Here is a 25,263-nt window from a genome sequence, read left to right on the forward strand (position 1 = left end):
TGTCTTTGAATCACTGAGAATTAGCATAATTATTATGAATTACTATTTAATAATATAGTTATTTTTAATTATTAAATAAGGGTTAAGAATAGAATATGAAGTCAGAGCTGTCTTATAGGAAGAAAATTTAAGTCCACAGCATCTTTTTTTTTTTTTCTTCCGTTAGATTTAGGTAAGAGTACTGTTAGTAGCACTTAGGAAAAAAATGCAGATAAATTCTGCTATAACCACATAACAAAGCTTTTCTCTTTATTGTGGCTTTTTCTGTTTTGATAGAGTTAACCTTCCGTAAGAACGTTTTTCATGAGTCCGCTATACGCTGTTGTAGTTACTCTACAAATTAATCACTATTCCACGTTCGTTGGGAAAGAAAGATCTGCAAAGGGAAAATTGAAGTACTCCTGCAGAAGCTGCTGCCTGTTGAATACTTTACAAAAGTGTCTTTGATCTTGGGTTTCATTTTGTGTTAGATATCACAGACGTCTGAAAGACTATGTCTATAGAAAGAGTTCGCAGTTCAAACAAGGGGAAAGAAATAATGTTATGTCAAGGACTCGCAGCAGACCAGGCTGTCCTGTACCTTTTCCACCATGAAACGTTGTCACTGTTGGCACAGGAAACATCGGTGAAGAGGAGCACCACTCAATATGTGTAGTGCATGCCAACCTGCCAGGCGCTGAGTGTTAATGACCAAGTATTTGAATCTTTTTTGTTTTATTGTCTCCTGAGCTATTTACTGTGGAAAAAATTGCTTTGGGAACGTAAACTTTCTTTTCACCTCAAATTCTCTCATAATCCCATGACTCTAGGCTTTGCAGATTTAAGGAAAATGTACTTATTGTTGTGACATTTCTTATAAAGTATTGAGTTAGCGGCAGTATGGCAGTTATGTGCATTTAGATTTCCTAAATGTGTAGAGTTTGGAAATCCCATTGTAGTCAACAAAAACTCCAGTCATGGCCAGGTAGCTATGAATATTTTCTGAGGTGTCAATTACAAAACAGGGCAAACTTTTGCCATATGGACCCTGTTCTATAATTGATAATATCTGTAATCTGTTGGCACTATGTTAAACAAAAAAAAAAAAATAAAGTGCAGGTTGCCAGAAGCAGGATTCCTTGAGATCCATTGGGATATTTTATTTTTCTACACTTCCTCATACAAAAGTGGATGACGATACTGGCAGTTTTCCTTCGTGTAGTAAAAAAATCCCATGAACTCAGTAGATCCAAAAAGTCCCCGTCCTCTGAGCTCTCTGAGCATTATCAGTTGGCAGCTTCTTGTGGGCATCATAGATAGAAGTGAGATTTAAGGGCGAATTTGAAGAAAAGGGGGCTTTCAGGTTACAAGTAAGGTATTTTATCTGTCGCAATGGAGGTATGGAACAAAGTGAGTAGACATTTATATGAATAACTGAGAAATGGAAACTGTTGCCCTACAGAAATCTAGCGTAGGAGGAGGAATATGAAATAATTAAAATGCAGGTGTTTTTCCCTTGCATTCTTGAGTATTGACATAAATGCGAGAAACCGACAGATCAACTTTGCTGCAATTCCCAAGTCTAGGTTTTGCATCAAACATTTGATATTATGGATGGTTCGTTTTATTAATTTTGAATTGCCCAGTCCTTTCTGGAGTTATTGCTAGTACTTGGGAACAGATAATGATACAATGAAAATAATACTTTGCTGATGCGGTGCTATTTCAGGGGTGATTTGTCAAAGTGTGAAAGGAGTTATTGAGTGAGGGACAGAGACCCAAGTTCTGTACCTCCATCCATCCTGGACATAGAAGCAATGAAAGGAGGATAGAGGGTCCATATCCCGTGGATCCCTGCATGTAAGTGCAAGAAATACTTTAGGTAACTTGCGTATGTCACAGTACACCCGAGTCAGTGTTACGCTGGGATTCGCCTTGACCAGACCAAGAGAGATACAGTTATCGAGCTGTACATTCCCTTTCCTAGCTCCACACCTCTGAGCTACACCAAGCCCAGCTTTAGATACACTTCACAGGTACAAATAAAATACTTAACAGTTTTTATGATAAAATGTAGCTGGCGAATGCGCTATTTTGATGAAAAATTTTAGCTAATGGTATTTTTAAATGACAAATTGTGTGTGTGTGTTTATGGGGGAACCTGAGGAACTACAAACATGCTTCTTTTTTTACATTTTTTGAAATCTTTCTGTTTTCACTGCCATAAGTTCCAGGTAAGATTGTCGGTAGATGATCATATCAAGTGTCTGAAGCTGGGTCCTGAATGAGTGCTGTTATTTGCTTACCATGATACAGTTTCACTTCAAAAGCTGTGTGGCCATTTTTAAAGAACAGTATTTCCCTGTAGACAGCTAACCAATCATCCGTGCATAGCTGAAGCCAAAATAGTCCTAATATTCTCTTTACTGCTACTACAGTATCTCTTAAAATGAAGGGTGAGATCATAGTGGCATTTTGGTTATTGGTGCAGTTTCCTATTTCTTTCTAGATCTTTTTTAAGCTCACACTGTCCTTACAGAATGACCTCCTGGGTTGCTGCGTGTAGCCATGTGACCAGCTGTTTACTGCGCTCCACTGAGCTAGTTTGAGTCATTTTGATAACCTAAGACAACATTTTTAGCTTTCTGGTGTATCAGAGGGTTCAAGAGTGATTTGCACACATACTTGGGCTGAATCCAGTACTGAGGGTAAGAATGAAGCGTGGCAAAAAGCACTTCAGTCAGGATTGATCATCAACTAATAAATGAATGCCAGGACAGTTTGTTTTCCTCCCAGTGCTATGAGTTTGCTAAAAAGAAATACTGTGGGTGAGTTCTTTTATTTTGCACCAGGTGAGGATCTAACGATATCCTTCAGTGAAGAGAGCTTGACGCAGAAGTACGCTGGCAGGCCCCAATAAAGAGCTAATGGAAAAAGTTTACTTACACTGATGGATGCCTCATGGTAGTAAACACTACATTTAATAGTATGGTAATTGCCTGATAGGATGTTTTTATTCGCTTCTATAAATCAACTTGTTGCAGTATGTTTAATATTTATAATCCCACATCATTATGATGTGCTTCTGTGCACATGAAGAATTTGGGGGAACATAAGGTGCATTTTGTTATATTCACTGGTGTGAGCGTTCCAGCTGATTTTTCATGTTCTTGAGTTGCAAATGCCTGGGTGTCATGAGATGGTTTATTGAAAAAAATATAGCGCACTGTTCCTATGCCAAATATTCTTTTGGAAAGCTATTTTTGCTCTCACCCCCTATAGTAACAAGAAAATACTGCACTATGAGTTATTTTTAAGTGGACAGAAATAGCATCCGTATTATTTCAAGCCACTGATGTATAAAATCTTTGTAAGAAAAGAGCGGCCACTTGTTTATTGCATGTTGTTTTCTCACATTTGTTTATTCTTACATTTTAGAGAAGTGTCATGTGAACAAAAATTACCATTCAAGATAATTTGTAAGCGTCACACGTTCTCACGTACCAAAAAATTATGGTTGCGTATGTAAATCAGAATGACTATTATTCTTCCCTTTTATATTGTGATTAAACAAAACAACAAAGCTCCGCATCCTTGATTCTTACAAGTTGTGATCTGTCTGTTAGAACAGGACAGTTCTCTAATACTTGCAGGATCAATCTCACAGAATAATCTTTTCCCTTTATTAACAGAAAAAAATGAAGATGGTAGAACTCAATGAAAGCAATGAAAATGTATGCACGTATTTTGTGTTCCTTCATTAGGTTTTACACGTGCGTGAAATATTGCATCAGGAAAGGTTTTGTAGGTGATGGAAAGTCAGAATGTGTTGATTGTTATCACTGGCAGCTCTTAAGTAAAGGGGTCTGAGTTTTCAACTGCTTCGGAAGGGGTGGAACATAATTTTCCCTGATACACAGTTGCAATAGTTGTGCAGGAGTTAAGTGCAGTGCTTACAGTAGGTGAGAGTTTTATTCCACTGGCACAATTATTTATTTTCTTTTAATACACCATAAGTAGGTATAAATAATTAACAAAAGTCAGAAGTAACCGGTATTTTCTAGTATTTTATGTAGGTACAGCTAAAATTTAATTAAATCCTCTGTATACTTCCACTGTGTTATAGGCAGCTTATGACTTCAAAGACAGCAGAATTTGTACCATATGTGTCAGTAGTAGCTTGAGAACTTGTAGGATAACATCTTAAATGCAGTTACACTGTATTCTACTTCTAAAAACTGTATTCTTCAAAAGAATTTTTCTGCTAGATGCTGTTATGCTCTTCATTTCAAGAGTAGATGCTCCTAAAAGCATTAAAAACAAATGGTCAACTGCCTTTAGTAATGTTTTCTTGTGAATTTTAATTTATTTTATAGATACTTTTTATCTGTAATTAGCTTCCCTCTCTATTCTATAGACAGAGTTAATTACTTCTATAACTAGTGAAGTAGTTTTTGGAATTACCCCACAGTTGAAATACAGGAAAGAAAATGTGTTAGGCTGTACGTACAGAAGTTAACTTCTAAAATAGCAGACTGTTTATTTGATGGATAACATTTTTTTCTTCCCAAACTGTATCTAATCAAATCCTTACAAAGCAATGCCATGCATTCAATGCATGTCCCATAATTCTCTTTGGAGACAGTGCACAGCTGCTGCAGTTAGTATTAGCTGCTTCTTATGGCTTGGTATTTTCTTTCAATAAAAATCACAGATGGCAGGGTGTCTTTCACACCATGATTGTAAATATGAGCCTGGTTCAGGTGAAGAGGTGATGTAAGTACATGTAATTCTACTTTAAGTATAAAAATCCCGCATCGAGCTCAATTACTGTCTGTTTTTCTGTAGTCCTTGAGATGTCCAGACTTGATCCACTGACAGTAGTGACAGGACACACACATTGTTGTGCATCTTAGGACACTGGCCACCTTTGCCTATAAAAACAATAACACAGCTCTGCAGGGTTTAACTTCTTGTGAATTTAGCTCTGTGTTTGTAAGTGTAATTGTTACAGCTTTTGTTCTCTGTTCTTTTAAGTGTATGAGACTTCTTAAAACGTGCCACCTTCCTCAAGTTTGCTTCTGCAGTTTGCTTGTTTCCTTCTACTCACACCGAAACATCCTCTTTTGGGTGGAGGGGGAGACTTGGAAATTATTTGCATAGAGCTTATGGACTGCTATTTTATGAGTTTTCTTGTTGCTAATTTTAGGGTGAAAGCGCAGTGATACCAAACATCATCACAGACATCTCAGATTCTAATTTTGTTTCTCTGTTGAAGAAGAGTAATTAGAGCACATCTGTTCTGAAGAGTAGGGTATGATAAGGACTTGAGTCGTGCTTGAGCTAGCTCCAGTGTTGGAAGCAAGGTAGCTATGCCTTCATGCCTTTGTAGCAAGAGGTTCTTGTAGAGCATTTTAGCTTGAACAAAGCCCTATGAAGATGAAGTTGCGTTGCTTTCGGGGCCCAAACTCAAGCTGTGACAGCAGTTTGGTCAATATTAACTTGAAGGCCTATGCACCATGTTTTGTTGTGATGTGTAGATGTGTCCTAATAAAAGACTAAGGTCTTATAGAAGTCTGTTGCAGAACTAACAAGCATTTAAGAGTTTCCATCAGGTTGTACCATGTGTTGCTGTCTAATACCAGCTCAGTCTACATCCAAGTTAAGCAGGAGGATATAGAGACAGAATCTGATGGTGACTCAGAGTCAGAGGAATATAGAATAGGGACTGACACAAGCACAGAGCCTATTATGGGACTATGATTATTATTAGAATTAGTGCTGGTGGATACGAACTTTCTTTGTCTCTGGACAATCTCTCCATTGACTTTTTATGTTATTGCAGCAGGATTGGTGAATCTGCATGCCACAGAAATTTGCTGACAACGTTTAATTCAGTTGACAGTATAGGACCTGCTATGTGTTTTCCAGGCTGTTTTTCAGGCTATTTTAAGTACCACATGTGAAGCTTCCATCATTTCTTTTAAGTAGCTTTTTCAGTTGAAAATACCCTACTTTTGACAAATTTAACAAGTCTGACTTGAAGCTGGTTTCTGTTTGTGTCTTATATTTCTTCCTTCCTACTTCTCTCAAAGTCAACTCGTTGCCCCTATAAAGACAATGGCAAAACTCCCATTGAGTTAAATGCAGCAATTTCAGCACTAATATTTATACCATTTAAAAATGCGTAGGCAGTACTCATTTCCCCCCAATTTATTCATAATTGTGTTAAACTATGGTGTCTATGTCTGAGTTTTTATCAAAGTTCTGATGATTTTTCACTTGTCTGTGTTCACTTACAATTTTCATTATTCTTCCATGAATTCCCTGTCATTAATTTAAATCTTTCTGATAATGAAAAGCCTCGGTTGGAGTCTCAGTGTATGCAAGTGTGTATCACTTCAGCCTTTTATTTTTACTGCCAGGCTCAATTGCTAACTCATAGAGCTGCTGTTCACTCCTACCTTGCTAAATGGTTTTTATTTAATTTTTTTTTCTACTGCAAAAGCATTTTCAGTTAATTTTCTGTGCTTTTGACTTTTTGCAAATTTTCTAAGCTGAAGGGTTTTTTTATATCCTGCTTTGTCAGTTTGCCTTCTCTCTCGCTTGTTTTTAAAATGTTTTTATCATTCTTCCTTAAAACTGCAACATCTTCTGAGGGATTTTTTTTCTTAGTGTTCATTTTTGTGTTGGTTAATTTTTATTCCAGGACACATAATAAAAGAGCTAAAAATCCAGCCTGTTGCTGGTCTTTGTGGAATAGTCTAGACGTAAGTTCATTACATTTGCTTTTAATTACTGTCTCTTTGCATTCTGTTTGCTAGCACCGTGTATTTTCAGACTCTACGTGTATGTACCTGTGGACTTCAGAAGGATGTGCAGCCTATGGATCTGGCATTGGGTGGGTATGGAGGAAACACCAATAGGATGGGATTTCTGTAGCACAGTTGAGATTGAAGGTGTTTAGCAGCTCTTACATGGCATGCGTTTCCATTCCAGGGTATAGAAGGATTGTTGCATTTTAGCTATAAAGTTAGCAAAGATGATATATTTCTGTGAGACTTTCTATTCATCACTGGAAAATTTTAATTCTTGGCATATGTGTTGATTTGATATCAAGCAAAGATGGTATCAAGGAGGTTTCCAAGTCTGCTCACTGCTTAGAGACAAATGTCTTCAGTAACAGGAACAGGCAGGTGCCCATTTATCAAATTGCTTTCTGTTCTCTACTAGCGTCTTCAACAGGTAAGTAGGAGCCAGCTGCTTATGTCTTTCAGATGCTTGGTTAGCTAAATGACAGCATCATGTACTTTTGATGAGAAGAATAATTGCTGTGTATTTCTAACGTGTTGTCAGCGTGTTAGTCCGTACCACCTGACAATCTCACCTAATGTTCTGCTTACACATAATCTAAATGAGAAAGGGAGCGGAGCTATTTTGATAAACATACGAGAATGCTTAACCAGAAAGTTTAGTAGCAGTCCCTGACCCCAGATACGAATGGTGCAAAGACTTTGGGTGTCTGCCTCTAAAACTGGGCGGTCACATCCCATCCCATCACCTCCATCTGCCCTGGGCAGCATGTGGCAGCTCTGTACACCTGAGATACAGCTCTGAGGAGGGGACAGGGGTCAGTTCACAGTCTCAAACCATGCAGTCTTTGCTGCAGTGCGCCAGAATGGTGCTTTAATTACATGCCACCCAAGTTATATTTTCTGTATAGGGGAGATTAGGGACACAAAAACTTCTAGAACGGTACGGATAGACTGTTTTGGGTGCAGTGCTGGTGTCGTGTTTTCCTCGCTGACTCTTGCAACAGCTGCTGAAGAGAACTATGCCCAGAGTTGTGGCCTGGGTTTGTCTTGGGGAGATCTAGTTGGATCGCTTCAAAAATAGATTGAGAGGAGAATTAAGAATGAAGCAATATGGACGAACAAGGTACAGCGCTTGTGTTTACAGTCTGTGATATGGCACTGCGGGCAACACTTTGGTTGAACTTCAGGTAATAGATCGTCCTTGTTTCTGTGCATCCCTTAACACCCGATAGAATTTTTATTTCAAATTCAACTGATGCAGCACTAAGTTTTATAGACTCTCATCCATGGCCTCTCTAGCACATATGCGTGAGGGAGGGCTTTGCCCATGTATCTCATCCTCTGGAAACTGACTTAGGAGGGAAGGGGGCAAGAGGAAGATGCAGCTCCCTGTTTGGAGAATGGAAACTTGTGGATTTTTTGGCGGTCTGTAGACATCAGAATTCTTGTGCATCTTTTCCCTTTACCACCTCCCTCATTACTTGAGAGGGAGGGAACTGTAGCCTGCAGAACTGTACTCTGCCCTTACAGCTGTGGAATAGTAGATGTTTAAAGGAAGACTTCCCATCTACATGATCAAACACTTTACCATCTAACATGGACATTTCTTTTATTAAGCATAATTTCACTTTGTTATGATACTAAATTTGATGCCTCAGTTATTTGCTTTTTCTGCTCTTGATTTCCAAATCACCACCTCTTCTAAAATACTTTCTGCTTCTAATTCATTCTCCCATATTTTCGTTCATATCCTTTCAAGATATTTACTATTTATGTCATGGTTTAAGAGCTAAAGTAATAACTTATAAAAACCCCAAACCCATGCATTAGCTGTCTCTTCTGTGAAGGATGTATTGATAATATTAGCTGAGGAATTTAGCAACAGAGGCTGAAAACAATATTACAATTCAAAGAGGAATAACCAGAAGTGTTCTGTCAATTTTGTGTACAGGGCAGTTTAGATTTTGTGTCTTCAGTGTACAGGTGTATGAAATTTAATCGACCCCAGCTTTTGTTTGGCTTGCTTTGTCAGTGCTATTAGGTTATTCTGTAAATTTTAATTGAAATTTAGATTTCTTTTAAAACAAATTTAATTTTGAAACTAATCTTTATTTTGGGCAAAGAAATGCATTGCTTCTGGGTTTTTAGTTTTTGTGCTATAGGTTGTTTTGTAAGTGTGATAAAAATTTCTTATAGGCTTATAGTAGGGGAACTCAGTTTGTCTGTGTAATGCTGGTCTGTTCTTCACAGACATTTTTAATTTTGATAAGCTACTTAAACTCCTCTGCATCTGATAATTTTTTTCCAAGAAGATATTTCCTTCTGGGGGATTTTTAAGCGTGGAGCTTTCCTTTTCTCTTTCCCTAAACTCCATACATCTTTAAATGGGGTTGTTTATGAACAAAAAAGTTTGGCAGCTTCAGTATGGGTGGAGTGCCGTTTAGATATCTGTCTTGAGAAGCAGGAGTTTACATAAATCTTACTTAGCTAAATTGTTGGGCAAGAGCCAATTATGTATAGTAGAACTGCTTTTTTTAAATCTTAAGCTGTATGCCTAAACTTGTCAGGCCTCATGGAAATTGTATAATTCTCTTTCTCTTTCTCCCATGTTCTTTATGTTTTGCATGTTATCTGTAAAAATTCTGTAGTGCCTGTAAGCAGAAATCTTCTGACAAGTAAGATCCCTTCAACTTCTGATCAACTAGTGAATTTATACCGCAGAGTAATTTTCCCTGTAGTGCTTTGGAGGATGCCTTCTTGAGCCACATTTTGACCAAGTTCATTGAGTCTTTATATAATGTAATGCAAATAGGGGGGTTTTGATTGTGTGGGTGTGTGTGTTTTCCCCCCCCCCTTCTATGTCCACTCTAAATTTCCCTCAGCTTTGTAGCGTCACAAATAGTTTTTCCTGTTTGTTCTGCACTTCTTAACTGCTTTGCTCTTCTTTACTCATCGCCCTTTTTCATGTCAGCTGCCCCAGAAAAAATCTTCAAATTATTAGCAATTGTTTTGCCAATTGCTAGAAAAGCCAGTTCTTATCACCCCTGACATCTGGCTATTCATTTTGGTGCCTGTAGAGGAATTTTGGCGCTTCGTACTTGTGTGTGCTGTTGTATAGCACTGTAATCGCAGCTGGTAGCTGTCTTGCAATACTTTAATACCTGTTTGCTTCTTGGATGTTGTCAGTGCTGGGCAATACAATAAGTTTCACTGCTACCAAAGTTTGCTAAAAGGGACCTAAAATTTTTATTTTCTTCACGAAGGAAGGCAAGATCATGAAAAATAATTATCCAGTGTCTGATACTTCTTAATTACTTGTAAATTCATTATTTTAGACTATACCCGAAGTATATCCTGCCAGGACAGTAGCCTACAGGTTCTGGATATAATTTTATTAGCTTCTTTGAAGCAGTCTATTACCTATTTAAAAATACTTCAAAATGTAATTATTTTAATTATTTTTAATCCTACAGGATACATTGCTAATTATTACTGATATTATAGATTTATTTTATAACATGGGGTGAATTTTGTCTGACTAGTTTCGGGGTTTTAATTAAAACTTCTAATGGATTTATTATTAATAGCTTTGGGCTCTATTAACTGGAATGCTAATCAGCTTTTCTCCCCAGTATATTCTGTGGGAGACATGTGGGCAGTCAGAGAAGTGATTCAGTCCCTCTCGACTGGCTGTTGAGGTGGGATGATTTACAGCCTTCCACAGAAGGCTGTGACTTGGGCTGGCTTCTCCAACATGGAAGTAGTATTTGATAACCAAGGTTCTCGTACAGAATTTGTCTTCTACAGTGAATAGTTCTACTAGCCAGGGTACTACGAACTGATGTGACCTTGAAAAGAGTTATGTTTATGAATATAATTTTACTCCAAAAGTGGCCAAACTCACAGACAAGTTCTGGCCAATGTAGATCCTGGAAGCACGGAAAGAGTTTGAAAAATATGGGAAATGGAGAGTGGGGAAGTGGGAGAGGGATGTGGGAGCAGAAGAACCAGAGAGAGTTGAGGATGTGGACCTGAAAATACTCAAGGAGCCTTGGGGCTTATAGAAGGAGGTGGCGGAGAGGTGTGGGGCTGGATGGAAGGGGTTCATGGGGCAGCAGAGAGCATGGGAAGCAGGACTTGGGGTGGAATGAGAGGTCTGGAGTGGAGGCATAACAAGAAGGCAGCAGTGATCAGCTGCAGTGCAGAACCAACGAATCGTGCCCAAAGCCAAACCCAAGCACCGTGTGTTTTTTGGACAGGAAGAGCCGTTGATGTTTCTGCATGGCTTGGAGCGTGGGAGGGAAGAGCAGAGAGTGGAGGAGCTCTGGCTCTGGTCGGGCAGAGGGTCAGGTAGTTGGGAAGTGCCACAGAACTGTTGCTTGTACCTAACCCGGGGCTGCAGCGCACACCAGAAGGGACAGGGCATTAGGACGTTAGAGCATCGACTTCTTTGTAGGTCTGCCTCTGCATGCTGGACACCACAAAGTTTTCGTATCTTCTAGTATTATTTAATAGGCTGTTATATCTGTCATAAAATGCCCGTGCTGCAGTCTGAGTGAATAAAAAAGATTCTGTGTTTTTAAAGCTGTACATCGCGTATTTGAGGCGTTACATTGCTGTGCTGTATTTCCATACAAGTAGACGAAGACGATGATTTAAGTACTTTTCTACTAGTAAAATTGTGTCCATTCTAATGTTTGTAGTCAAGCGGGTAAAAGGCTTGAAGTAGCGAAGAGGCAGCAGTCTGGAAGTGGGGATGAGGTACGAAGGGCAGAAGGTAATGACCGTCAGGTTCACTTATAAAAGGTTGGAAGCCACTGTGCAGCCTTGTTTTAGACACTTGAAAAAAGTAGGGGGGCACAGAGTAATCTGTGTAATGCTGCTGAGAAAAACAAGAGTTACTGAAATATTATTCATGCTGAAGATGGGGATAGTTTGGCAGCCTGCAGCTGTCTGGTTATAGTCAAAACGTCCACTACGGAGGCCTTCAGATTGTACACTGACCAGAGATACTACAGTTCTTTCCATTCTTTCACCTCTTATGTACATTCTCATGAAGAAAACACTTTGAAAGAAATGCAGGGAATTCTGACATTTTGCCACATTGCACAACAATGATGATTAAAAAAAAAAAAACACCCCAAAAAAACCCCCAAACCACAAAAATGTTACCTTATTAAGATATATTTTGAGGCCTTCTGATAATTTTGTAATTTAAAGGAGCCCAAGAGATATTTAGCTGTCCAAATCATATTGAATGTTCATAGGAAAAAGAAGCATAAGTGCTCCCATTGTCTACTTTTGGAAATTACAGAAGGCGTTGGGCTGCCTGGCCTGGACGTCTTAATGTGATGGGATGTGTTAGTCTGGCTCTTAGCTTCACTGTTTAACTGCAGTTGTAGTGTTTTCTTACAACTTTGTATCTGTGACGAAGCCCAGGGCGTGGATCACCTACACATCTAAATTCAGGGGAAGGAAAAAAAAAAAAAAAAGACGGTCCTATTGAGGTAAGTTCTTTATGAATAGAATCCTTCTTTGCTAAAAGTATATTAATGTTTGAAACGTTGTCTAATGTTGAAAGCCAATTTAACAGAAAGTTTGCTTCTGTAAACCAATTTACTGATTAAAAATTGCATACTCTGCCTGTCACCTACATTACAGCGTATTTAACTCCCTCCTTGATTTCTTTAGACAAATGCAAAGTGACATCTTAAAGGAAGAGCAGCTATTACGAGCACTCAGGACTTAATGCATTGACCTGGGGTGCCCTCCGTGACCTTGGCGGTATAAGGCAGATTAGCAGTTCAGCGCCTCTTTCTGTTCCTGTTTATTTCATTGGAGGTATAGATGTTGTATTCACACACCTTCCAATCTGTGAAGTTAAAATTAAACAATTTGCCATGGTGTCTTGCAGTGGGAAACTGACAATCGCACTTCCGTGTCTGTGTACCAGACAATGTTTTGTCTTTGGTGAAAAAAATTTTAGTAAGAAAGAAAAAGGTGAGACTTCTGAAGAGACTGGGTAAATGTGGGGAACTAAGTTCATACCTTTTGAAACAACTCAATCCCAAGTATCAAAGGAATAATTAGAAAATAAAGTTGTGTTCGTGTGACTTTGAATTCTCAGTACAAATATTTTTGAAACTCTGAATTCAAATGCTGCTCTACTGTATAATGTTCTGATTGGAACAATCTCCTGTATGAGTCTCTTTCCAGTAATAAGTATAGCAAATTTCTTTTTAAGCCAGTGGGAGAAGTGAATTTATAGTTATTCCCTGCCAACTGCTTAAAAAGCTGCCAGCTAATCTGTTTCTCTGCTTTTTGTGTCAAAGTTGAAATCCATCTTGACTTGAGCTGATTCTTTGTGTAAAAAGCATGGTGATTGCTGGCATTTTCCTGTTGTAAAAAAGCCCTCTTTACTGAAAACTTCTGAAACCATTTTTTATAATCACACAATTTGTAGTTGGCGCCTAAGAGCGCCAGAAGAGGTAGCATAGGACAATTACTAAGAATTCATACTGACCGTTAGTTCAAACTGTCGGGCACAACAGTTACGCAATTTCCTTGGTTTCAAGATAAAAATTTAATTTTTGCTTGATGGAATTTTACCCAATTCCATTGGTGAACGACGCCAGCCATTGTGACCTGTACCGTTGTACCTGGGATATACTTGGTGTGTATACACCATATATATTGCCTGTCTGTGAATGGGCAGACGGAGGCAGAATACGAATTCAGACAGGGGAGCTCTGTCAGTATTGCCTTTCCTCACTAGTGTGATGGTCCCAGCCTGCCAGAGGACTTCTTCCCTTCAGCAGTATTTAGGCTCTTGGACCTTTTCTTTCACTTCTTGTACAACTTTGTATTTCTGCATGTTCTGGCCCATGTTTTTGAATTTTCTTCTGTCCTCACAGTCTTATCACTTTTTCTCATGAGTCACGCTTTCTGATATTGATGTAGCTATCTTGTGTGTCAAATGGCTTTCCTTTCTTCTTATTGCTTTTTAAGATAGAAAAGGTGAATTTGGGAGAAATTCTGGATGCCGTTGGTGCTTGACAGATTCAGAAAATACCTATTGTCTTCCCAGTTTGTCACAGACTTCCTTTATAATTTAAGAAAAGGCTCTCTATGTTTTGGTATATTACAGAGAGAAATATAAAGGTAATTTTCATAGCACCTGTTGTAGTATTTAGGAATAACTATTTAAAATATGTAAATATGAGGAAGGCAAGAATGGTTAGAAGCCATGGCTTCATCTTGCGTTCCAGTGAGCAGCACTGGTCAGGAGTATTACAAGAAAGAGGAAAGCATTGTAGCATAATAAATAACAGCATAGCATAATATTCCTTCAGCTTCCATAAATCCATCTGGATTTTTCATGTATGTTCTACACATCTGAACACCATCGCAATGAAAGGGCAGCTTGTACAGTTCCAGCCCTTGCAACTGATTGCTCCCCTGAGAGCACTCTCCAGTGTTGGTCTTGGCACAGGCTTATCCTAATGGGCATAATTTTCATCGGAGTTTTCTGCAAAGCTAATTTTCAGACTCTTTATTATTCCCCTTATATCTTTCTCCTAAAAAATGTGTCTTTAAAAATTCAAGTGAAAGTATCCCAGTCAAACAAATGTTTCTCAAAGATCTGTTCAAACTTTTAACTCTGCATTTTTAACCAGAGTTTAAAGGAATACATGGTAAAGTAAATAGCAGGATCGTAATCACGGGTTTGGTCCTTGCATTAGAAGTTCCAAATACAAAGTCCTCTACACAGCATGTCTCAGGGTCAGGTGTATTTTCTTTTTGAGACTGTTACCTGAATATGGCAATGTTCCTGCGTTTGAGAGAGATGTCACTGCGCTAATCAGCTACTTACAGATGTACTGTGCTTGCCTGATCTACTGTCTGTAGGTGCCATAATTGTTGGAAGACTGTTTTGAATCTGAGCTGCAGGGGGTGGCTCAGGAGGCAACATGGGATTTGGGTTTTCCACATATCTTAAAAACAGAAGACCAGTGTGGTTCTGAGTTATGCAGAATCCATTGGGGAAAACTCACAAAGAACTATGGTCTGTTATTTCGAGTGTGTATTATCATCCCTGATTTCTACAAACCAAATACTGGTAGTCCTCTTCATGCAGTGCTGAAATAAATATACGTGTGGTTTCAGGAGTTATTCAACAGAAAATGTTAGAATTGATAATATATGAAAAACGTGATCATCTTACTTGATAAATTGTGCCTGATTCGACTAATTTAAATTAAATTATATTAGGTTAGATTATATTTAGAAATACTTTGATCATTGATTGCAGTGTCCAACAACACTGTACGTGGAAAGAACCATTAGTAAAACAATAACTGTTTAGTTGTTCAATATTTAGGAAATCATTCCTACCCATGAATACATTCTGATCTAAACCCTCTTCTTTCAAACCTGTAGTTTTTGATATCCTGGTTAGAAGGTCTTCCTTTTAGCCTTGGCTAAGGCATATTGTGCAACTTTCTCCTTCCTCTAAAAGGAATTTAACCTTTCACAACCCTTTCTGGGCAGAGAGTTTCCACATCCCATCACGTACCTATCATTAGTACTGCACTTTTATTCCTCAGCTGACAATTTTTCATAGCAGTCAAATCCTGAGCACTAGCAGACGGTTTCAAGGCAGCATTCCTTTTGTTAAAAGCCTCAATCATATCTGGTGTTATTAAGGATAATAATTACCTCTGGAGTGTTAGAATAGTGCTGCTGCTTCAGAAATTTAAGGTGTGTTTTGCTACTTCATGCCTGATTTTATTTTCAGCTGTTTAGATTCAAGATGTAAGTGTGAAAGTGGGATTAAAGCTGTAGTGACCCAATTATAGTTATTGCAGCTGTTAAACACCATTAATTTAAAGACAGGCATTTAGTATTTGGGAAAACGAGTGAAATCTTTTTGTTGACAATTCATCATTGCAATCTTCAATGGTCTTTATAATAAACCAACACGTAACAATTTTTTACAAATGTATGAGATTGTGTTTTTTCTGATCAGACATCCACTGCAGTTCTGTCCATTGGGGCTGCAATATTTCTCATTAATTGTTATAGAATATGCAGAATCATATTCATGTTTATCTTGACGGTATGACCATATGTACATGCACCAGGCATCTCCTTCAACTTTTTAATGTAACTGCCCTCTGGCTGCAAAGGTAACCTCTTGAGTATCAGTGGGTATTGTGCAAGCATACTGTGTGTGGATAGAAACCGAAGAACTAAATGCTTCTCTTCATCTCAATGGAGTGTTAGCTTTGCAGACAGATTATGGCGATTTAAATGTCAACAGAGTTATTTTACTTCTGATCATTTTAGTAAAAGCATCCAGTTAATGTGCTTATCCAGCATGGTTGGATATTCCATTCATCTGAAGGCACATTCCAGAGGAATAAGGCTGCAAGTTTTAAATTGGGGATGGTTTCATCATCTAAGCAGCAGGTTGGATTTCCTAGACTAACATCTAGACTCTCTGGAACCACAGGTTCAAATCCTGGCAGGCAGCCCTGCCAAGTGTCATGCTTGACACTTATTTGGTCCCCAGTGTGTTGCTCCATGACAGCTCTGCTGCAATCTCGCACACAGAGCGGTGAATCAGCGGCACGTTTCATCCCCTGCCAGTGGGGAGACACTGACAGCTCCTTCGTAAGGCCCTGGAATTGCCCCTTGAACAGGGGAACAGAGGAGAAGAGAGACACTAGGCATATTAGGGTGTGGGAAACGGACATTCACGAAATGCTGAACTTCCCTCCCTTCCCACAAAATATGAAAAGTGTTGAGAGAAAACAGAGTTTTTGCTCCAAAACTGAATATCTTTAGGTTTGGAAGAAGAATGTGGAAGTTCAGGTGGTACCTGAACTCAGTCTAGTCATCCAGATGGCTGTTGACCGGCGCTTTATTTTTTGGCGATCTCTTCCTAAAGTACAGAGGTCATATATGGAGGTCAAACAAACAAAAAAACCCCACTGTCCCAATTGAAAAACTGTTTGGAAATTGTAACAAAATGCGAGTAAAGTTTGAACTGTGCTAACACCTTTGCGGATTACCCTTTTTTGAGTAGACATTTTGAGAAATTAAGTATCATCTTTGATGAATGGAGCAAGATTCCTAGACTGCCCAAGTGACATTTCATAACCAACTCATGTATTGATTTTAATCTCCTTTGCCTCATAGTTTTGAAAGAAAATGTGAAGAACTGTGGAGAAGCTGTGGGACAGCATCGTCCGGCATTCTGAACTGAAAATGGGCAGTGTTTACTGGATCGCGAGGTGTAAATGCTTGTCTGCTTCTGTATCATCGCTCTTGAATTGAATGGTTCCATTCGTTCGTAAGTTGATTGACATCCAGTAAGAATTTGACTACACTTATCAGTTCTGTGCTTGAGTGCTGAACAGACAGATTTCACATAAATATTTTAATGTATCAGGTGTGTTAGTTTCAACGAGTATTTTGACAGACTAAAACAAGAAAATATTTTAACCCTGCCCCATCCTTGGTACTATTACTGCTAAATTACTGTTCAAGTAGGAACTGCAACGTAAAAGCACTTCAAATCATCGAGTATCATTCATTTAAAAATAAAGAAGAGTGAAATACAGCCATCTTCAAGTTTCGGGACAATTATTATTAAACATACTGGATAATGGTGAGCAGAAAAAAGCCCCAAACATGGAAGATTGCTTAGTATTTCCACAGAAGAAATACAGTATGTATTTATTTATTTAGCTTTTGTTATTTTATTTATAATACAGCAGGTCCCTGCCAGGGGATGTAATCATCCTGACTAGCACAGTACTTTATGTAAATACTGGAGATAACTGAAGGGCTTAATGAACGTTGATGAGTCTGAAACTGTGGACTGCATAACAAGACTGGGTGGCTTCATGCCATTTCTTCTCGGGGTCTGAAATAAGCAATGAGTAAAGGATTTAAAAAAAAAAAAAAAAAAAGTGTGTATGTGTGACAGCAGCAGCTTTTCAGAGGAGCATCGTTTTGAGAACTGTTGCTATTGTCCAGATGGTATTAATTTAGCTTTAAAATGCTCTGCATGGAGGTGTGGCTGTTCTCCAAAGGGTTTGGGGAAAGCCATAGAATCATGGAATGGTTTGGGTTGGAAGGGTCCTTAAAGCCCACCCAGTGCCACCCCCTGCCCTGGGCAGGGACACCTCCCACCAGCCCAGGTTGCTCCAAGCCCCGTCCAACCTGGCCTTGAACCCCTCCAGGGATGGGGCAGCCACAGCTTCTCTGGGCAACCTGGGCCAGGGGCTCACCGCCCTCACAGCAAACAATTTCTGCCTCACATCTCATCTCAATCTCCCCTCTTGCAGTGTAAAACCCTTCCCCTTCGTCCCATGGCTCCTCTCCCTGCTCCAGAGTCCCTCCCCAGCTTTCCTGGAGCCCCTTGAGGGCCTGGAAGGGGCTGGAAGGTCTCCCCGGAGCCTTCTCTTCTCCAGGCTGAACCCCCCCAGCTCTCTCAGCCTGTCCTCCCAGCAGAGGGGCTCCAGCCCTCCCAGCATCTCCGGGGCCTCCTCTGGCCCTGCTCCAACAGCTCCATGTCCTTCTTGTGCTGAGGACTCCAAGTCCTACACATTTGCTCAGTTGAGCAATTCTTTTTCATCAGACTTCTGTTAGAATATGGAAGGAAAATGGCAGAAATCAGTTATGCTGTGGTTTGATTTGTAGGGGATGGTTGTCAAAAGGGCTGGTGTGATGTGAGGTCGTGACTCCCTCCCACAGCAGTCTGAGCACAGAGCTGCCCCAACATGGAAGTGAATGTGTCAGTTCTCAGCGGAGCCCCTGTGAAAAATGAGATCTTACAGCGCTGCAGCCTCAGCCTCCAGCGTGCATCCGATCTCGCTGCCGCTGGGAAGGTGAGTCCCATAGAGGGGCTGGTGTGGGAGAGAAATTAGGAGGGTATCCAGAGTTGCGAGGAATGTGTGCAAGGAGATAAAACAATAGAAAGTACACGTTCCTAGTTAAATAGACAATAGAATATAAACGAGTCTGAAATAAGAGAATAATCTCATTATTGTACGAGGTGTTTTAACAGCAAAGTGTCAGTGATTGCCAGACTTTGTGCTATACAATAATGTTAGAAATTTAGCTGTGATACCAGTTGTGCATATCACAGTGATCCTGATACACGATCACGCATAAGTTCTTGTGTGTCTTCTTACATTCTGAAAAGTTTATTTTATTACTATAGATACATGTTTTTAGAGGGTTTCATGCTTGGGGAAAAAAGTCATTTTTTAGAAAAAGCAATTTTACCTTTCTATTAATACAGTAATAATTCAGGCTTTTAGATTTTTGCTCCTGCACTTCACTAAAATGAAAATTAAACAAACCTCATGCTAACTAGAATCAGTTGCCACAAAAGTAAAAACCTAAGGAGAAGAAAGAGCTATTAACAGATTTAAGCACACGAGGAACAAGACATTTTAGAGGAGATTAAAGTATGTGACAAGCATTAGTATTTCAAGGTGCTGCGATCTGCTCCTGGATTGATGTGCCTCAGGATGAGATGAAGCACATTAAAAGCTGAAATCATTCAAGCTGGTTTGAGACTGAATATGAGCAATTACCAAATAGTTAGGTATTAAATAAAATGGATGATTTTGTGAACTTGCAGTACAGAAGACTTCTTTGTGTGATCAAGCACTTGGTCTTTGAACCTTTCCCTTGAAATACAAACTTTGTGAGACAACACTTATTGTGGAAACCGGGAAGTTTGAAAGGAACAGTTCCAATTTTAATGTTGCTGTCTAGCACTTTGTGTGGTGAGAAAGCATTACTCACTAAGAAAAAAATAAACCATTAAAGTGTTTAACTTCAGCATTTCCGTAAGCATTAGCCATTTAAAAGTCAGAGCCATTAGCATTTGCAGGTCAGGAGTGCTAAAGATTGCCAGGTACCTCTGTCAGGCTCGTGGAGCAGTGAAGACTCACATGCAGACTCCATTAGGAGGCTTTTTCTGCATTAAAGAGCCTTATTCCTTCTGAGCATTAAAGCAGAATCCTCTTAGGTCCCGTTCAAACAGTTTGTCTGGACTGTAAATCGGGCATAGCAGTTTTACAAAGGGTTTTAGCCTAAAGCATGTATAACTGTGATTAAACAGCAAACGCAGCTTTCCACCAGTACGGCTGTGGCCTTAATTGGGATCCAGTACTGGTTCAGCCACTAAAATGGGGATGATAAGTGTCCAATTAAGAAGAAGAAATGATAATTGATAAAGTGTTTGTGAATAATTGTAAATGAAGTACTGAGTGATGATGAAGAGAACAATTTTTCTTGTTTCTATGGTTTCTTTTCCAATAATCATCAAAAAAGCAGATCCTTACAAGTATGATTCTTTCTTGCGCATGGATTGATTTGCTTTCACTGAACTCAGACAAAGTTTTGACATTGACCTAAGTAGAAGCAAGCTCAAAGACCGTAAAATCCTATAAACTCATTAAAAAGATACAAACGTGCATGTGTATTGAAATGTTAAAAAGAAGAATTTGTCTAATTAAAACTGCTTGAAACTTCGCTTATGAAATTAGAGTGAATGTAATTCACCAAATTGGATGAATAAAAAACACTTCTACAACCTTTAAAGCATTAAAAATTGAATTCATTGTTACTGGGTTTGGTGTCAAAATGAAAAGTGTTTTCTGTAGTGCCAGGCTGTTTCAAAAGCAAGTAAGTGGTGTAGTGAGCTGGAGGATGGACGACGCTTGTTTCCCGTGTCTTGTAACTATCTGTGTACCTTCCACTTTGGGCAGCGTGGCAAAATTCCCTGTCTTGCCCGTAGTCTCTGTGTGCTGGTCGGCTGCCCGGTGCCTTTGCATCGCTGCTTCTGAATGTGAAGGACGGCTGGGGGCCTGAACGTCTTTGCTGCCTGCCCTTTGGTCACTAGGTCCCAGCTTCCAATTTGTAAGCAAATTATCACAAACCTCATCATGAAGGCCCTTTTCCTTCATTCAAATTTGGCAGAAATTTGGTCAGTAGCTGTGTATATATGTTCTTTGTTTCATCTGAACCGGTAACTTGCACATCAAAGTCCACAGCTAATCATAAATTCCTTATAACCTAATGAGCTTAAAAAAAAAAAAAAAAAATATCCTTGCTGGTGTTTTGCTATTTCAGACTCAGTAAAAGATTATTTCTACTCATTATTGTTAGCCAATTCTAGTGTTTATTGGCATACCAAATATCTACATGGCTGAAAGGTGTTTACTAAATAAAATACCAGTTTCGTTCTGAACTTCAGAAATGTTTTAATTTCATTACATACCGGTTTGATTGAATTTCAGCACCGAAACTTTATCACATCTCTAAGTTGACTCCATTGTTTGACATGAGCTTTCTGTGTGAAAATCTTTCTTGGTCTTCCACATGTATTTTTGTAGATCTTTGAATTTACCAACTTCTGTTACTGCTTCATTCTAAAATCTGCTAACAAGTTACGTGATTTCTTGTAATGTACTGATTCAGTTGACATCATACAGGTCACATACTTCTATTAGATAACCTGGAAAACAAAGTCCCCTTGTGATTGGAGATCTTCAGCCTTTGTGTTCTTGATCTGGAAATTGAGTCCTGTGGTAGTGTCACATATTGACCCGGTGTTTTGCGAGCTAGGCTAGATGCAATGTCTGTTACTATATATGACAAGCAAAATGATGGAGAGAGCTAGAATAGCATTTAATTGCTATAACGACTGATTCTGATTTTACAAATAGCTCTTTCCTCTTTGGATGAGCCAAACAGAACTAACCTGTGTATCTCATTGAACGTTTATGGTTTTTGTTTCCAGGGACATTTGGTTAGGTTAGCTTAGTAGGGTTGAATGTATTTTTTTTTATTGTTACTTCAGCCTGGTGGATTCCCTGGGGAGCCAAAATGAAAACAGCGTAAGCTCTCAGTGACATTTTAGAGTTCACTGTTAATGAGAATCATACCCTAAAACTACGTTCATTTTGTGGGTAAAGTTAAAAATGTCAGAGTGGGTCTCAGGACATTCATGTGGCTTTAATCTCAACATATTTATCATAGTTGAGAAATCATGGCATATTTTAGAAGCAACAAGAAATTCAGGGTTGCTCAGAGCCCAAACAGATCATTGGTTTTGCTAGAAATTATTTATTGAGCAACCAGAGTTGAACATATGAAGCACTTTGCTGCGAGGGCTTTCTGATGTTTTGGAATACAACCAATACATCGATTACAACCCATCAAATTGGCACATGCAATACATACAAGAATAATAATTAAAAAAAACACAAAACATCTGAAACACAGTCATTTCAAGCTGCTTTCAGGAAAAGTTGCTCAGGAGTATCCCATCAGCACATGGAATACTTTCTTTTTTTGGCTAAACCCAGTTTACTACTGATTTTCCTGTTCTTTTGGTAGTAGATTAAAAGTTATGAATAGTCTTCCCTAATACAAACATTTACTGATTGAAAAGTCTCAGTTGTGATTTTGACGTTGCATTTTTAAAAGCTGTTTCAAAAACCCATAACCGAGTTGTTTGTGAGATTTTGGTTGCAATTGGAAATTAAGAATTTGTATTTTTTAAATAATGCTTTATGTAATAATCTTTTCAGAATACCGTATTGATGCTAGATATCGGATCATGTTAAATCAGATCCAGATTCCAATGTTGAATACTTTATTGGACAGGTGGCCCAGGTGAAGATTTTAATTGTATTTTTTTCTAGGAGACATAGTGGATTTGTTCAGGCTACAATTTCTTGCTGGTACCTGTGTATTCCCATGTCTGCAGCACAGAACATTTAATGTTTTTCCAGCAGAGTTTCACTGCCAGGGGAAGGGCATCATTTAAGACTATAATCCATCAGAAAGTTTTCAAAACATCCGAGATTGATTTTTAGTGAAGTACTTTATGATAATTCCTTTTTTATGTTTCTATGAGTTATAAAATTGATAAATTTTAAACTTTTGTGTTGAGAAGTTCACTCTTACTATTCCCTCTTAGAAGTTCCTGTGCAAAATTTCCAGTTGTTGCTTCTCTGGGGCTGTGTCTTGGATAAGTCTTACTAAGGTAGGCATGGGCCAAGGAGACCGACTGCTGAAAGTAGGTGCCAGTATTGTTGAGTTTTGCTGTTTGCAGAAAATGTCTGCAACATGTAACTGGTTTTCTTTTAATGATCTTCTGGGTCAGGCTAATGTTGGTGAAATAGAAGCTGCAATCCAGCCCTCAGTTTTGCTGGTTGTCTTTTTACTACCTTTAGTTGCAGTGGTTAGTTTTTAGATAGTTCTGAATGATATAGAACTTCCTAGAATAGGTCTGTACCATTATACTAAAAGCTCCTTTTGAACAGCCTTGTTTCATATTATATTGAAATATAGAAAATCAGAAATTATTTTTAAGTTCAGTAAACATACTATTGCTGTACATTGCTGAGAAGTGGCATTGCTGTAGGATTCACGAACAGCTTTTGAGAGATTGTTGTGGTATCTTTAGTCTTGTATTTTAAGTGAAGAGATAAAACGTGACCCGTATGCAAAGAAAGTATGATTATTGTCCTTCTTGCAAGTGTCAGCATTACTTCTGGCAATGTTGTTAGTTTCACATCTGACCTTTCCAAACAGTGGAAGGGTGTTCTTGTTTGTTTTCTTGGGAGCTGGCTTCTTTAAACGCAAATATTGTATTATCTCGATTATTGTGTATGGGCAGGTTGTGTTCTTTTGAGTATGTTATAGGAACATTATAATAATACGATATTCATATATTAGTGCTTAATAATTCACAAACCAGCCACTTCGTAGGTGGTAATGAAGTTTGCACAGTACAGTCCATTCCAAAAAAATAGTAGACCTCTGCACGAGCTTCCATCACAGCAGAAGTTAGACGGGACAGAATGGAAACATACTGTGTTAGAACAGCTTTTTTAAGTAAAAAGAAAAGTCCTGTGCATTTATTCTGACATATTTCTTTATTTATGGATTCACTTCAGAACTTGAAAAAAAAGGGGTGGTGTTTGTGATCCGAATCATCTTTTCTTTGGCAGTTTCCATTGAGCTCTTGAAAAAAGGAAACAAAACCCCATGTTGGAATTCTGTCTTTATGCTTTGATCTAACATGAAGTCAGTAGAAAAGCTCATACACATATTACGGAAGTAGGCTGAATCTGTGTGAGAAATCAGAGAGGAAAAACTCCTTTATTTTATAACGTCTTATATTAACTCTAGGGGTGTTCCAAGATATATGGCCTTCAAAGAATAAATAAATAAATAAATAAATAAAATTCCCACTGCCCCTCGGTTGGGTCATATCATTTCAGTAGGTGTTAATAACCTAACTGTGAACTGCAAAGTTCTTGATTTGAGAGAGGATACCTTTAGAGTTACTGATACAGTAATCTGCATTTAAAAAGTTTATATAGAAATAACCAACATAAAATAAATGCTTATGTTTAAAATAATTATCTGAAAAGTAAAATTTAAGACTGTTGTCTATCATGAGGGACTGTAACCTGTAACTTCATTTTTTTTTCCCAAAAGGTATGGCAATATCTTACACCGAGAAGGTAATGCTACTTCATTAATACCTTTTAGAATTTTTGCTCTAGTACGTTCTCACCTGGAGAGTGTCTGTGGTGAAACCAGAAGCCTTCAAATGTAACCATTGCAATTGTGGTGAGGATGATACATCTCTGACTTCCTGTGAGCATGTTTCTGTACTGGTTTCGTACATTATGGAATGGTTTGGGTTGGAAGGGACCTTAAAGACCACGCAGTCCATACCCCTCCCCTGGGCAGGGACCCCTCCCCTGGGCAGGGACACCTCCCACCAGCCCAGGTTGCTCCAAGCCCCGTCCAACCTGGCCTTGAACCCCTCCAGGGATGGGGCAGCCACAGCTTCTCTGGGCAACCTGGGCCAGGGGCTCACCGCCCTCACAGCAAACAATTTCTGCCTCACATCTCATCTCAATCTCCCCTCTTGCAGTTTAAAGAAGATCATTAAATCATTAAACATTGATTCTATACAATAGATTATCTATAATTAATAGTATCGATACACTATTGATTAATAACTTTGATTAGTTTTTCTGAAATCATCTCTAATGCTAGTGTTCGGGTGAAAGTTAATTAGTGGGACCTGGCTTTTACTTATGTTAAACCCCTGCGCCCCCCTAACCCTAATTTATATACTAGATAGGTAGTTTACAACAGAGTCACTGCTAGGCAGTCTAGGCAGGGCTAATTAGAGTTGTGAGCGAAGGAGTTCATCAGGTATTGCTGGTTAGAGCAGCGTGTTTTGGAGGGTTCCCTAGGGAGGAGCAGGGGAAAGCAGAAAGGAGCCGCGGCCCCAGATGCTTCGGTAGCGTAAGCGGCCTGGGAAGGGAACAGCGAGCAGAGAAACCAGCCCTGGGGTTTAATTCCTCCTGTGCTGAGGGGAAAAAGGTGTTCCTGGGTTCTTGTAAAC

The 25,263-nt window shown here is 38.9% G+C and overlaps 1 long non-coding RNA gene across 1 annotated transcript in view; it reads left to right on the forward strand.

Moving 5' to 3' along the window:
- The window catches only part of LOC128913165 (uncharacterized), a 47,346-nt gene extending 30,209 nt beyond the window's left edge, over positions 1-17,137 (forward strand). Inside the window, exon 5 of the long non-coding RNA XR_008467866.1 lies at positions 16,998-17,137. This is a non-coding gene — a long non-coding RNA (uncharacterized LOC128913165). The remainder of the gene's footprint in view (positions 1-16,997) is intronic.
- Positions 17,138-25,263: the final 8,126 nt, after the last annotated feature.

The sequence above is a fragment of the Rissa tridactyla genome, chromosome 7 (assembly GCF_028500815.1).
Source record: "Rissa tridactyla isolate bRisTri1 chromosome 7, bRisTri1.patW.cur.20221130, whole genome shotgun sequence".
Taxonomy (NCBI): Eukaryota; Metazoa; Chordata; class Aves; order Charadriiformes; family Laridae; genus Rissa; species Rissa tridactyla.